The following is a 13,152-nucleotide window of genomic DNA, read 5'->3' as shown; positions in this document are numbered from 1 at the left end:
GGCGGCGGGGGGCTCGACCGAGGCGGCGGCAGCGGCGGCGACGGTGGCGGCTGAGGCGGGGGCGGGGCGGGGGCTCCCTGGCCCCGCCCCCTGGGCCTCCCGCCGTGGGGTGGCGCGCGCCTGGGCGGTTGGGCCCGCGCGGAGCCGGGGGCCGGAGGAGGCGGGGGGGGGGTGTGTGTCGGGGGGTGGTGAGTACGGGTAGGGCGCCCCCAAGCGGCCCGGCCTAGCCAGCGCCCGCTGTCTGCCTCCTCCCGCCCTATACCCCGCGGCCCAGATCCACACCCCCACTGGCCCTGCGCGCCCCATCTCAAGGGAGGGCAAACTGAGGCGTGGAGAGGGTTCGGGGACCCGGTGGTGGGTGACGTTAAGCGAGTTACCTCGAATCTCTACCGCAGGACCCTCACCTCTAAAGGAATATCGTTCAATCCAGACGCTTGGTGTGAAGATAAAATAAGTTAATGCTTGTGAAGCCCAGGAGAAAAAGTGCTGGGCACCCAGTAAGTAAATGCTCAGTAAATAGAAGATGCCACCGTCCTTTAACTGGTTGATCCATTCAACAAGTACTTAATGCATTGAGCCCTAACCATGTACCTGTTTGCAGGCTCGTTCTGTCAGTAAACAGTTTTTGCTGCACTCCTCTGGTTAAATGGCCTGTCCACTTGGACCATCCCTGTTTTAACAGAGAGGAAACTGAAGCTCTGGGAGGTGAAGCTACTTGTCCGAGGTCACCCAGCCAGTAAATGACTGAGTGGAGATTCACCTCCAACCTGACTTCAAAGCCTGTGCTCTGCCAGCAGGGAGTCATCAGCTGTCAGGATGGGTCAGAGGAGGCACTTTGAGAGTCAAACCCTTTCAAGTTGGTTCTTGAAAGAGCCTGCAAGGAAGAAGCTTATTTCAGGCAGAGGGATGGATGTGTGCAAGGGTATAAAGACACATGATAGCGGATGGCTGGTTGGTGTAACTGGTGGAGTGGGAATATGGGAGACTGTGGATATGGTGCTGAAGGAGGTTTTTGTGTACCTAGAATGACAATTAATGTCCTTGTATGTAATTTATTTTATAGGCCAGTGGTTTTCATAGTATGTAGTTCTGGTACTCCTTGGTGTCCCTGAGATCTTTCAGAGGTCAGTGAGCTCAAAATTATTTTCATAATAATGCTAAATGTGATTTGCTTTTTTCACTGTGATTCTCTAATGAGTGTATGGTGAAGTTTTCCATAGACTACAGGACAGATGATATTTTCAACACATTAAATGCGGAAACAGATTTGAGAATCCAGCTGTCTTCTTTAAGACAGGTGTTAAAAAAACTTGTACAAATGTAAGACATCACTTTTCTCATCAATATTTTGTTTTAGAAATTACAGAAATTTTTAAATTAAAATGTGATTATGTTAACATGTAATGGGTTTATTGTAATTTCAAAATTTTAGAAATTTCTGTTTTAATTCCTAACGTGGTAAGTGTTGTTAGAAGTAACAAACAGCACATGAAAAATCTCAAGTTCCTCCATAATTTTTAGAGTGGAAAGGGGTCCTGAGCCCAAGAGGCTTATGAATACCTGCAATAGCCAATAAGAAGCTATTAAAGTTGTAAGTAGGAGAGTGACTAAATCAGATTTTCATTTCAGAAAGCTTTCAAGATCCAAGCCCAGCCTGGAGGGGTGATTCACGAGGCATAGGCATGCTAGACAGAAGGGCAGAAACAGAGAAGTGCGGGGCGGGTAAGCAACAGAGCTAGGACCCAGATGAGACTGGTCTTTGTATTCGTCATCAGGTACGCCTCACCACCTGACAAGCACCAGAGTGAGTGTTTTATTGCTTCATGTCCACTGAGTGCCGTGTAGGGAGGCTTCTGCTCACATTTGCGATGGACGTTAGGGCCCTTTCTGACCTCAGCACGATGTTTCTGCTTCTATTGCCCACTTTCTAAGCAGTCAACTGAGGGAGGCAGATGAGAGGAAAAGGGGAGGTTACCGATGGTCTTGTGAGTGAGCCTGAGAATCCTGGCAGAGAGTTCCACAGAGCTACACAGCCCAGGATATCCTTCACATACTTTGAGGGCTCACAGGTGAGGGGGAAAACAATTGTATCAAAAGCTCTGCTGTCAGGAAAGCTATTTTTGAAGTGAAGTTCTCCAAAGTTTTCAGACTCTTCCTTAACATTAAAAAAAAAAGTGTCCATATCAGGTGAGAATCTTCTAAAGGTATATTATAAACTTCCTAGCCATCCTTATTTAAGAAACAGAAATAAACTTAGTATTTTCTTGATTTATTATAAACATGCACTGGTAGCAATCAGGCTTTATTATTAAGGAATCCTCTTGGACTATAGAGTTAAGGACTCTATTTCACCTTAATGAATGGTCCCAGAAGGCTGTGCTTTGGGGGTTCCCATGGGGGTTTCCTAAAGCTTCTGGTTTTCCGTTGCCACTTCTGCTGTCATTATGCCTATGCCTTTTATACCTGCTTCTAATTTGCTGAAGCCAAGAAGGTACATAGTCTAAGCTTACTGGAGTTGCATCAGATAGCCTCTAAGCGAGGGTCTGAGGGACTGTCCTGAGATGAGGCACTAGAAAGGTCAACTGCACAGGCAGTAAAGTGGGGTAGTTGATGATGAACTGTGGCCTTAGCCTTAACTTGTTTGGTTTCACTTTCTTCCTCTATAAGATGGGGACAGTCACATACAGTACCTATCACGTTGAGTTGCTAAAAGGATTAACCCAAAGCATTTAGTTTGTATTATCAGTTCTGTTCACAGATCAATTTATTCTTAGCTCCAGTTCCATTAGATAATTCTGTAGGAGTCCTCAAACTCTGTGGGTTAAAGACCAGAATCATGACTCTCCATCCTAAATCTTCTCTTTCTGTTTGTGCTCCCCATTTCAGACAATGCCACCACCGTACTCCCAGTCACCCAATCTTGAAACCATAGTAGTGCTTCTTTTTAAGTCCCCCCCCACCCCTTTTCCAGCCATGCTGTGCAGCTTGCAGGATCTTAGTTCTCCAGTCAGGGATTGTACCTGGGCCAAAGCAGTGGACATGCTGAGTCTTAACCACTGGACCACCAGGGATTTTCTGGTAGTACCTCTTAAAATTCCTCCCTGTCCTCCACATCCAGTCAGTTTTCAAAGCACACTGCCTTTTCCCTAGTCAAGGTGCGGTTCCCTGGACTATCAGAGATGTAACCTAATTCTTGACTCTCTTCTCTCTATCTGCCTTCCACAACTGCCAGATCCTGGAAGCATCATGCCTACAGGACAAATTCCACACTTTTTAGCCCTGTCTTCAAGGTTCATTGGGCTTCCCAGGTGGCTCAGTGATAAAGAATCTCCCTGCCAATGCAGGAGACACAAGAAATGCAGGTTCTGTCCCTGGGTGGCGAAGATCCCCTGGAGGAGGAATGGCAACCCACTCCAGAATTTTTGCCTGAGAAAATCCTATGGACAGAGGAGCCTGGATATAGTCCATGGGGTCGCAAAGAGTCAGACACAACTGAGGTCATTATGATCTGGCCACAACTCTTTGTTTCTAAATTTATTTCTCTCCTCCTTTATTTACTCCTTGATTCACATGTAAATTTTCTACATTTTTCCTTTGCTGTCCTTTTCAACATATGTTCTTTGCCTCTCTGGGTTTTTCCATATACTGTTCTCTCTTCTAGAATACCTTGGTCTCCATCTCTGTGTGTCCAAACCTTACCACTCTTTTAAAACTTTGATTCCATGCTGCCTTCAAAAGCCTTACGTGATCCTCTAGCTTGTATGTGCCATGCTTAGTCACTCAGTCGTGTCCGACTCTGCAACCCTACAGACTGTAACCCCCACCAGGCTCCTCTGTCCATGGGGATTCTCCAGGCAGGAACACTGGAGTGGGTTGCCATGTCCTCCTCCAGGGGATCTTCCCAACCCAGGGACTGAATCCAGGTCTTCCGCATTGCAGGTGGATTCTTTACCGTCTGAGCCACCAGGGAAGCTTCCCCTCCAGTTTGTATAATAAAAGCTGACATTTATGTAATGCCAAGGAAGAACCAGGAACTCTTCTGGGTGCTTTATGTGCACTCTTATTTAATTTTTATGACAATTTAATTTTCACAGCAAATCTATGCAGTGATAGTTACTATGATCTGCGTTTTACAGATGAGAAAACTGAGGAACAGGGAGCTAAAGTGACTTGTCCAAGGTCACAGAGCTGGTAAATGGTGAAGCCAGAATGGGAATCCAGGCAGCCTGGTTCCTGTTAGCTCTCGGGTCAAGGCATGCAAATCTCTCTTAAGGCCTCGGTCACTTTCTGCCTCCTTATTGGTTAACATGACTTATCTTGTCTACTTGAAAGTGAAAGTGCTAGTTGCTCAGTTGTGTCCACTCTTTGTAACCCCATGTGCTGTAGCTCACCAGGCTCCTCTGTCCATGGAATTCTCCAGGCAAGAATACTGAAGTGGGTAGCCATTTCCTTCTCCAGGGGATCTTCCTGACCTAGGGATCGAACCTGGGGTCTCCTGCATTGCAGACAGATTCTTTACCATCTGAGCCACCTATCTTGTCCACTTATACAGTAAATTTTTTGAGAGTAGATTTAAAAATTTGATCTATAACAGTATCTTCTGAAGTTCTTGAACTGGTAAGTATTTATTTACCAGTTCATTCTATACCAGAACATTCTATAGCAATAAAAATAAATGATCCAGAGCAGGATTGACAAACAATGGTCCTTGGGCTAAATCTGACCCAATTCCTATTTGTGTATGGTCCAAGAGGTAAGATCATTTTTTCCAAATTTTATTTTTTTTTAATTATGGAAGTATGATAACACATTTATAGGAGACTTGGAAAATATAGAACAAGGTTACATATAGTTCCACTGTATAATCATTTTAAGTAGATAAATTAAGACTTACAGTTGGAATTTCAATAACAAACTCTCAAATTATTGGAATGAATATGTAGAGAAGTACAAGGATAAAGTATTTCTGCTTTATTGACTATGCCAAAGCCTTTGACTATGTGGATCACAATAAACTGTGGAAAATTCTGAAGGAGATGGGAATACCAGACCACCTGACCTGCCTCTTGAGAAACCTATATGCAGGTCAGGAAGCAACAGTTAGAATCGGACATGGAACAACAGACTGGTTCCAAATAGGAAAAGGAGTATGTCAAGACTGTATATTGTCACCCTGCTTATTTAACTTCTATGCAGAGTACATCATGAGAAACGCTGGGCTGGAAGAAGCACAAGCTGGAATCAAGATTGCCAGGAGAAATATCAATAACCTCAGATATGCAGATGACACCATCCTTATGGCAGAAAGTGAAGAGGAACTAAAAAACCTCTTGATGAAAGTGAAAGAGGAGAGTGAAAAAGCTGGCTTAAAGCTCAACATTCAGAAAACAAAGATCATGGCATCTGGTCCCATCACTTCATGGCAAATAGATGGAGAAACAGTGGAAACAGTGTCAGACTTTTTTGGGGGGCTCCAAAATCATGGCAGATGGTGATTGCAGCCATGAAATTAAAAGACACTTACTCCTTGGAAGGAAAGTTATGACCAACTTAGATAGCATATTCAAAAGCAGAGACATTACTGTGCCAACAAAGATCCGTCTAGTCAAGGCTATGGTTTTTCCAGTGGTCATGTATGGATGTGAGAGTTGGACTGTGAAGAAACCTGAGCTCCGAAGAATTGATGCTTTTGAACTGTGGTATTGGAGAAGACTCTTGAGAGTCCCTTGGACTGCAAGGAGATCCAACCAGTCCATTCTGAAGGAGATCAGCCCTGGGATTTCTTTGGAAGGAATGATGCTAAAGCTGAAACTCCAGTACTTTGGCCACCTCATGCAAAGAGTTGACTCATTGGAAAAGACTCTGATGCTGGGAGGGATTGGGGGCAGGAGGAGAAGGGGATGACAGAGGATGAGATGGCTGGATGGCATCACTGACTCGATGGACGTGAGTTTGAGTGAACTCCGGGAGTTGGTGATGGACAGGGAGGCCTGGCGTGCTGCAATTCACGGGGTCGCAAAGAGTAGGACACAACTGAGTGACTGAACTGAACTGAACTGAACTGAGACCTGAAAAGCACTGTGAACTGATTAAATATAATTAATATTTATACAATTTTTATACAACAGCAGGATACAAATTCAAATTCCCATAGACTGTCAACTAGGAGAGATTGGAACATATCCAGGAACATAAAACAAGATGTGAAATTTCATGGTCTAAAGGTATTGCAATCATACAGAGTCTGTTCTCATCACTGTGGAATTATGTTAGAAATCAATATCAAAAGGTGTTTGAAAGTAATCCACATATTTTCAAGTGCAATATGACATTTACCAAGAGAGATCTTCGACTTAGCCATTGAAAGCCTCCATAAAGTTAGAATGAAAAAAACGGAGGGTGATTGCAGAGAAAAAAGCATTTACATAAGCAATTAGTATCAAAATGAGAAATTAATATTGAAGATACTTCCAACAAAATCCCATGTACATGGAAATTAAATTAATTTTACACATTTTAAGTGGTTGAAAAAAGAATATGTCATGACATGTGAAACTTTAATGCCAATAAAGGTTTATTGGAATCCAGACAGGATTTCTATGGCTGCTTTTGTGTCACAGTGGGTTTTATGACATGTAAAGCCTGCAGTATTTACTCTTTGGCCATTTATAGAAAAACTTGCCAACCACTGACCTACAGCTACATGTAGTAACATGAAAATGTCTTTGAAACAGCACTGAGCAAAGAAGTATAAGCAGTATGCCACTTATATAAAGCGTAAAAATAAGCAAAACAGTACCAGTTTTGTTTAGGGACCCACATGCGGTACAAGTATAAAGACATGCATGGAAACAGTAAACAATAAATTCAGGGGCAAGGTTATCTCTAGGGGTTGGGGTGGGCATGCCTTTGGAGCAGAGTACACAGGGAATTTTAACTGTTTGCAAGCAAGGTGGAGGGTATACAGCATTCCTTGTGTTAAAAATTAAAACATAACGTGTAATACTGACAAAAATGTTTCATAAGAAATGAATAAATGAGGTTCAGGGACTTCTGTTTCGGCTGGTTGAAAATATATTTGGCTTTTACCTATAGCTAAGGTGTTATGGTTGGAGAAGGCAATGGCACCCCACTCCAGTACTCTTGCCTGGAAAATCCCATGGACGGAGGAGCCTGGTAGGCTGCAGTCCATGGGGTCGCTAAGAGTCGAACACGACTGAGCGACTTCACTTTCACGCATTGGAGAAGGAAATGGCAACCCACTCCAGTGTTCTTGCCTGGAGAATCCCAGGGACCGGGGAGCCTGGCAGGCTGCCATCTCTGGGGTCACACAGAGTCGGACACGACTGAAGTGACTTAGCAGCAGCAAGGTGTTATGGTAAAATATAAAACTGAAGTCTCCTGCTCAGGTGGTGTGGAGTTTTCTCAAATTCATGTCCACTGAGTTGGTGATGCTATCCAACCATCTCATCCTCTGCCATTCCCTTCCCCCTTTCCCTTAATCTTTCCCAGCATCAGGATCTTTCTGATGAATCGGCTTTTTACATCAGGTGGCCAAATTATTGGAGCTTCAGCTTCAGCATCAGTCCTTCTAATGAATGTTCTGTGTTGATTTCGTTTAGGATTGACTGGTTTGATTTCCTTGCAATCCAAGAGGCTATCACGAGTTTTCTCCAGCACCACAATTCTAAAGCATCAATTCTTTGGCACCCAGCCTTCTTTATGGTCCAACTCTCACATCCTTACATGACTATTGGAAAAACCATAGCTTTGACTATATGGACCTTTGTTGGCAAAGTGATGTCTCTGCTTTTTAATACACTATCTAGGTTTGTTATAGCATTCCTTCCAAGGAGCAAGAGTCTTTTAATTTTATGGCTGCAGTCACCATCTGTAGTGATTTTGGAGCCCAAGAAAATAAAATCTGTCACTGCTTCCACTTTTTCCCAGGAATCTCAGGAGACATCTTAAAATTCTGCTTCCTACACCTAGCGAGAAGTGTTCTCTTAAACACTTCTCTATGAATTCTCCTGGCAGTTTGTAACTTTTTAATAGCATAGTATGCATTGTATCACCGTTACTAGGGCACATTTAAAAATTCCTTTTCTAGGCTGAAAATGTCTTGAAATCAGGAAACTTGTCTATACCTGCAGCTCTAATGCTTCAGACGAGGCAGTTGCATGAAAAGGCTATTCCTACATGTTTGCTAAAAAATTAAAAGTGTGCATATTATCATTTGAATCCTTGCTTCTTTTTTAGATCCAGATCAAAACTCCTGTGACACGTCTCAGGAAGAATTAATAGCTCCCTCCCTGCGCTGTCACTTGATATCATCTCTGTATGAAACGTGTCACCTTGAAGTATCTTAAATTAGACTATAGTTTCTTGAAGGTAGCACTTCACTTTTATTCCACTTTGTATCCCAGAGCACAGCACATCATAGATTTCATTAATTGTTTAATGTTTAAAGTTTTTAAAAGAAAGTGTAAAGGGCTTAAAACCGGAGGCAAGTGTAGAGTAGTTTGGGCTATGACCAGACCCTTGGAAAAGAGTCACAGGTGGGGAGAAGCCAAGAGTTACAGAGACAGTGGCGAGGGAAGAAGACAGGCACATCTGTCAGGATGTGATTTTTTTTTTAAAGAAGGGGTGCTACAAAATCCCAAGTCTGCTGTTTTATATATCTCATTAAAGAGTAAACCTGAAGAGCGCTCTATAAAGGACAGCATGAAGGAGCAAAGATTATTCCGGGACTGACAATTGGGGAACCGTGTTTTATCAAGTTGCTGGGTGGACAGTGACCCTAAGGGAGAGTTGGTAAATGAAAAGAAGAAATGGCTTCTGGTGCTTAAAGAAAGTAGGGATGGCGGTTTTGGCAGGAGGCGCCGAAAAAACCTGCAAGCTCTTAACCTACTCCTAGACTTGGAGTTTTTTCTCTTTCACATCTTCTTCTGGTTGTTGGCCTTCTGTGACTCCTTTTCTGCTTCATGCCTGCCTAAGATCATTAAAAGGCTTCCCAGGTGGCTCAGTGGTAAAGAATCTGACTGCAGTGCGGGAGATGCGGGTTCGATACTTGGGTCAGGGAGATCCCCGGGAAATGGCAATCTCCTTCAGCATTCTTGTCTGGACAGAGGAGCCTGGCAGGCTACACAGCCCATGGGGATGCAAAAGAGTCAGACACAACTTAGAGACTAAACAAAAGCAACAATAAAGATCATTAAATGGGGCAGTTTAAACAGATTTTATCTGGATACTAAGTTTGGGATCAGAAGAATGGTTGGACATTTTCTGACTAATTCACCAGGAGCCCTGAATCTTCTGGAAACAGGAGGATGGGATAACAAGTCTGTTGTTGGAGTTAGAGGTGGGCTCGTTACCACTGGAACACATGCCTTGAGTGTCGGGGAATAATGCTGGAGAACCAAAGGATGACAGAAGAACCCCAGTTCTCCTTAAATGATGGTCAAAGACAGGTTCATTTAGACCTTCCCTCCAATTCTGTTGCTCACAACCCATGTGTTTATTGGCTGTCTGGCAAGTTATACGCCCTGTGCAAGACTCTTGGGAGAGACCCCAACAGGGCACACTGCTTCCCCTCCAGGAGTTTACAGTCCCACAAGAAAGAGGATTATAATACAAGGCAGGAAGTTAAAGTACCCTGAGGGAAATGCAGTCAAAATGATGCATGTTTGGAAGAGATTGTTTCATAGAGAAGGAGGACTTGAATGATGGGTAGGGGAAGTTGGAGGTAGTGGAGAGAGTATTAGAGGAATGGGGCATTGTATGGAGAAGGTATAGCGAGCTAAGGACAGAACACACTGAAGAAATGGCAAGTAGTTTCATATGGCTAGACCCAAGGATTCTTATTAGGGAGACACAGTCAAAAAGCTGGACAGAGAGAATGAGGCTTAGCTATGGAGAGTCTCAGCTGTCAGCTAAGAATCTTGAGAGTGTGTTGGGTAGGGTGAGCAGAGGATAGAGGGGTGGAGGGGGCTTGAGGGATGGTAGGGGCAGATGGGGAAAGCAAAAGTACAGGTTTTGGTTGCTTTTGTCAGGCTCTTGCATTTCTTTGCCCGGAATGCCTCTGCTCAGCCTTTTCTCTGATGTTCTGTGCATTCTATGTCCATAACAAAGCCTTCCAAAAAGCGTTGCTTTGACCCTCCAAGATGACTGTGACCTCTCCCAATTCTGAGCTCCCCACAACTTATCATCTGACCCTTTCCACTGACCTTTGTCACAGCCCACCTGCCAGATAGCTATTTTAATCTATATCTATTTTATATCCTACCCATATTATGTACTTGGTCAACATTTTTAAGTCTGATAGAATTAACTTCCCCTTGAGTGTTCAGCATGTAACTTGGGGAAGCAGGGTCATGAAACTTGATGAACCTAGTATTTTGGTAAACATGGTGGACAGACCATAGATCAGAATGTATTTCTGCTAAGGCCAGAGGCTGAGATTAGACAGGACCTTGGAATTCATTTGCACCTCATTTTACTAGTGACCCCCAGAGAGGTACAGTAACTTGCTCAAGGTTACATAGTGAGTTAATGATCTGAAACAGTGTATATGAGGATTTTATCACAGTGCCTAACACAACAACAGGCACTCAGTTCTTCCTCTCTAGCCTCTTGAACTTTAATCAAACACCAAGCCACTTGTAATTTTTTTCCATCCTTTATGGAAACTTTATGCTGTTTCTTGCATTTGAGGTTCTGCTTGTACCTGGAGTGAGTGAAAGTTGCTCAGTCGTGTCCAACTCTTTGCAACCCCATGGAGTGTATAGTCATGGAATTCTCCAGGCCAAAATACTGGAGTGGGTAGCAGTTCCTTTCTCCAAGGGATCTTCCCAACTCAAGGATCAAACCCAGGTCTCCCACATTGCAGGCAGATTCTTTACCAGCTGAACATTTCTCTTGCTCAGTTGCATATGTATCCTTTACATCTGTGTCTGTCTGCCACCTGAAGATAAACTCAGAAGGTTGGAGCTCTCTTTGTATTCTTTGATACATACTCAGCACCTCACACCATACCTGGAACATAGTGGTACTCAGTAGATCTTTATAGAATAAAGGTGCAGAGAGGGGCCATTCCAGGCCCAGGCCCCAGACCAGAGAGGCAGGCTCCTTATCATTCCTCTGTAACTCACAGGGCCCAGACTGGATGCTCGGATTCTAATGGTGTGAGGGCTTTGCAGAGCAGTGCTGAGCCTCAAACCTCACTGTTTATCTAAAACACTTCTACTCTTGTTCCTCTTATAAAATACCAAATAAAAATAGTTCCAGGAAGCTAGTGGCTGAGAAATTCCAGGCTCTGTCTGAGCTCCTAGATAAAGGCTGTTATTGTTAGGAAGTTGGTCATTAATCCAACCTGCATTCTCTCTGTGCTTTCGTTCCACATCCTTCTAAAGGCACTGATTCTTTTTGTCCTCATTTGCCCTTAAGCCTGGTAACTGGAAAAAAAATTAACTTGACAGCAGTTGATGTAAAAATGATCTAAAGGTATCAGTTGGCTACAAGCACACTTTGTGCTCTGGGCTTGTGACTTTAACTTACTCTCAAAGTACTTTACCAGATGGCTACCATCCTCATGTAAAAGATGAGAGAAATAACACCTACCTTGCCAGATTAGTGCAAGAGTGAAAGCAAGTAAGATAGGCAGAGGTTCCTGGCACGTGTGCTCAGTCATGTCCAGCTCTTTGCAACCCCGGGTACTGTAGCCCACCAGGCTCCTCTGTCCATGGATTTCCCAGGCAAGAGTACTGGAGTGGGTTGCTATTTCCTTCTCCTGGGGATCTTCCCAACTGAGGGATCGGACCTGTGTCTCCTGCATTGGCAGGTGGATTCTTTACCACTAGCGCCACCTGGGTACAATAGCAATGGTTAAACAAATGTTACATCTTAATCAGAGGTTGTGACCCCCTTACTGTTATGCTGTAGTCAGACTTCATCTGGGCTATTAAGTTTTCTCAGTGAGGCTCATATTTTTGAAGAGTGATGTTGACAAATTATCACTCAGAAGCAAACAACGAAGATGATAAGAATCTGGAAATCAGACTTTATAAGAAACAGTTGAAGGAGTTGGAAATATTTAGCCTAGAAAAGAAATAACTAGGGCTAGAATGGCACGTGGCAAGGCTGTAGATGGGTCTTCAAATAATGGAAGGGTTAACACTTGGAAACATGAGACACGGGTTTGATCCCTGGGTCAGGAAGATCCCCTGGATAAGGAAATGGCAACCCACTCTGGTATTCTTGCCTGGAGAATCCCACGGACAGAGGAGCCTCACCAGCTGCTGTCCGTAGGTCACAAAGGGTCGGACACAAATGAAGCGACTTAGCATGCAGGTAACATTTGGAAAAGAGTTATACCTCATTTCTATTCCATAAATATTTATGGTACACGAGTTACATGCCAGGATCTGGGACTGCAAAAAATGCCACGCCTGCCTCCAGGATCTGAGACTATGAAGGACCATGACAATGTGAAAGAGGCTGTTTTAAGAGGTGTTCAAGGTGCTGAGAGGAAGAACGGATTCTGCAGAGAGGCAAAGGAAGGATTCACCAAGGAGGTGACATTGGAATGAACAGTAAAAGCGAACTAGGATTTCTTCAGGCAGAGAAAGAGGGGAAGGGCATGCAGGCAGCAAGTGCAGCGTGTGCAAAGACAGGTTTCCTCCAGGAGAAGCTGGGATGAGCAGGAAGAGGAGAGAGAAATGAGCCTGTGACGTCCTCTCAGGGCCAGATTGTCAAGGACCTTGGATATTAATCTAAAGAGTTTGGACTATTTACCTTGAGTGGGTAGTGAAGAGCCATCAAAGCCATTTAAGCAGGGGATTTTTATTTTAAAAGGAAAGCTCCAGAGTAGCATGCTGAAAGGGCTTCATGGAAGAGAGAAGGCAGGGAAATGGGGCATCTCCGCATTCCAGAGAGTTACACACTGGCTTGACTCTTCCACTTATTGTGGGTGAACTTGGGCACATTATTTGAACTTTTTTCCCTTATATTGGGATGATCACATCAATAAGTGCCTTCTCTTTCTCTTAAAGGACAGAGTAGACAGAGAAAAAGAATTCTGCTCAATGAACTTTATTATTTTTTTTTTCAATGAACTTTAAAATCATGGTCAAACAATGGAATAAATTCCCTCAG

General features: G+C 43.8%; 1 long non-coding RNA gene across 1 annotated transcript; it reads left to right on the top strand.

Moving 5' to 3' along the window:
- Positions 1 to 240: 240 nt before the first annotated feature.
- Positions 241 to 5,230, top strand: LOC120856335. The gene is made up of 4 exons (XR_005719422.1): positions 241 to 497; positions 1,630 to 1,722; positions 2,972 to 3,078; positions 5,197 to 5,230. It is a non-coding gene; the product is annotated as an uncharacterized LOC120856335 (long non-coding RNA).
- Positions 5,231 to 13,152: the final 7,922 nt, after the last annotated feature.

The sequence above is a fragment of the Oryx dammah genome, unplaced genomic scaffold, assembly GCF_014754425.2.
Source record: "Oryx dammah isolate SB20612 unplaced genomic scaffold, SCBI_Odam_1.1 HiC_scaffold_28, whole genome shotgun sequence".
Classification (NCBI taxonomy): Eukaryota; Metazoa; Chordata; class Mammalia; order Artiodactyla; family Bovidae; genus Oryx; species Oryx dammah.
Note: the sequence above shows the minus strand (reverse complement) of the source record. Positions and strands in the feature narration are given on the sequence as shown.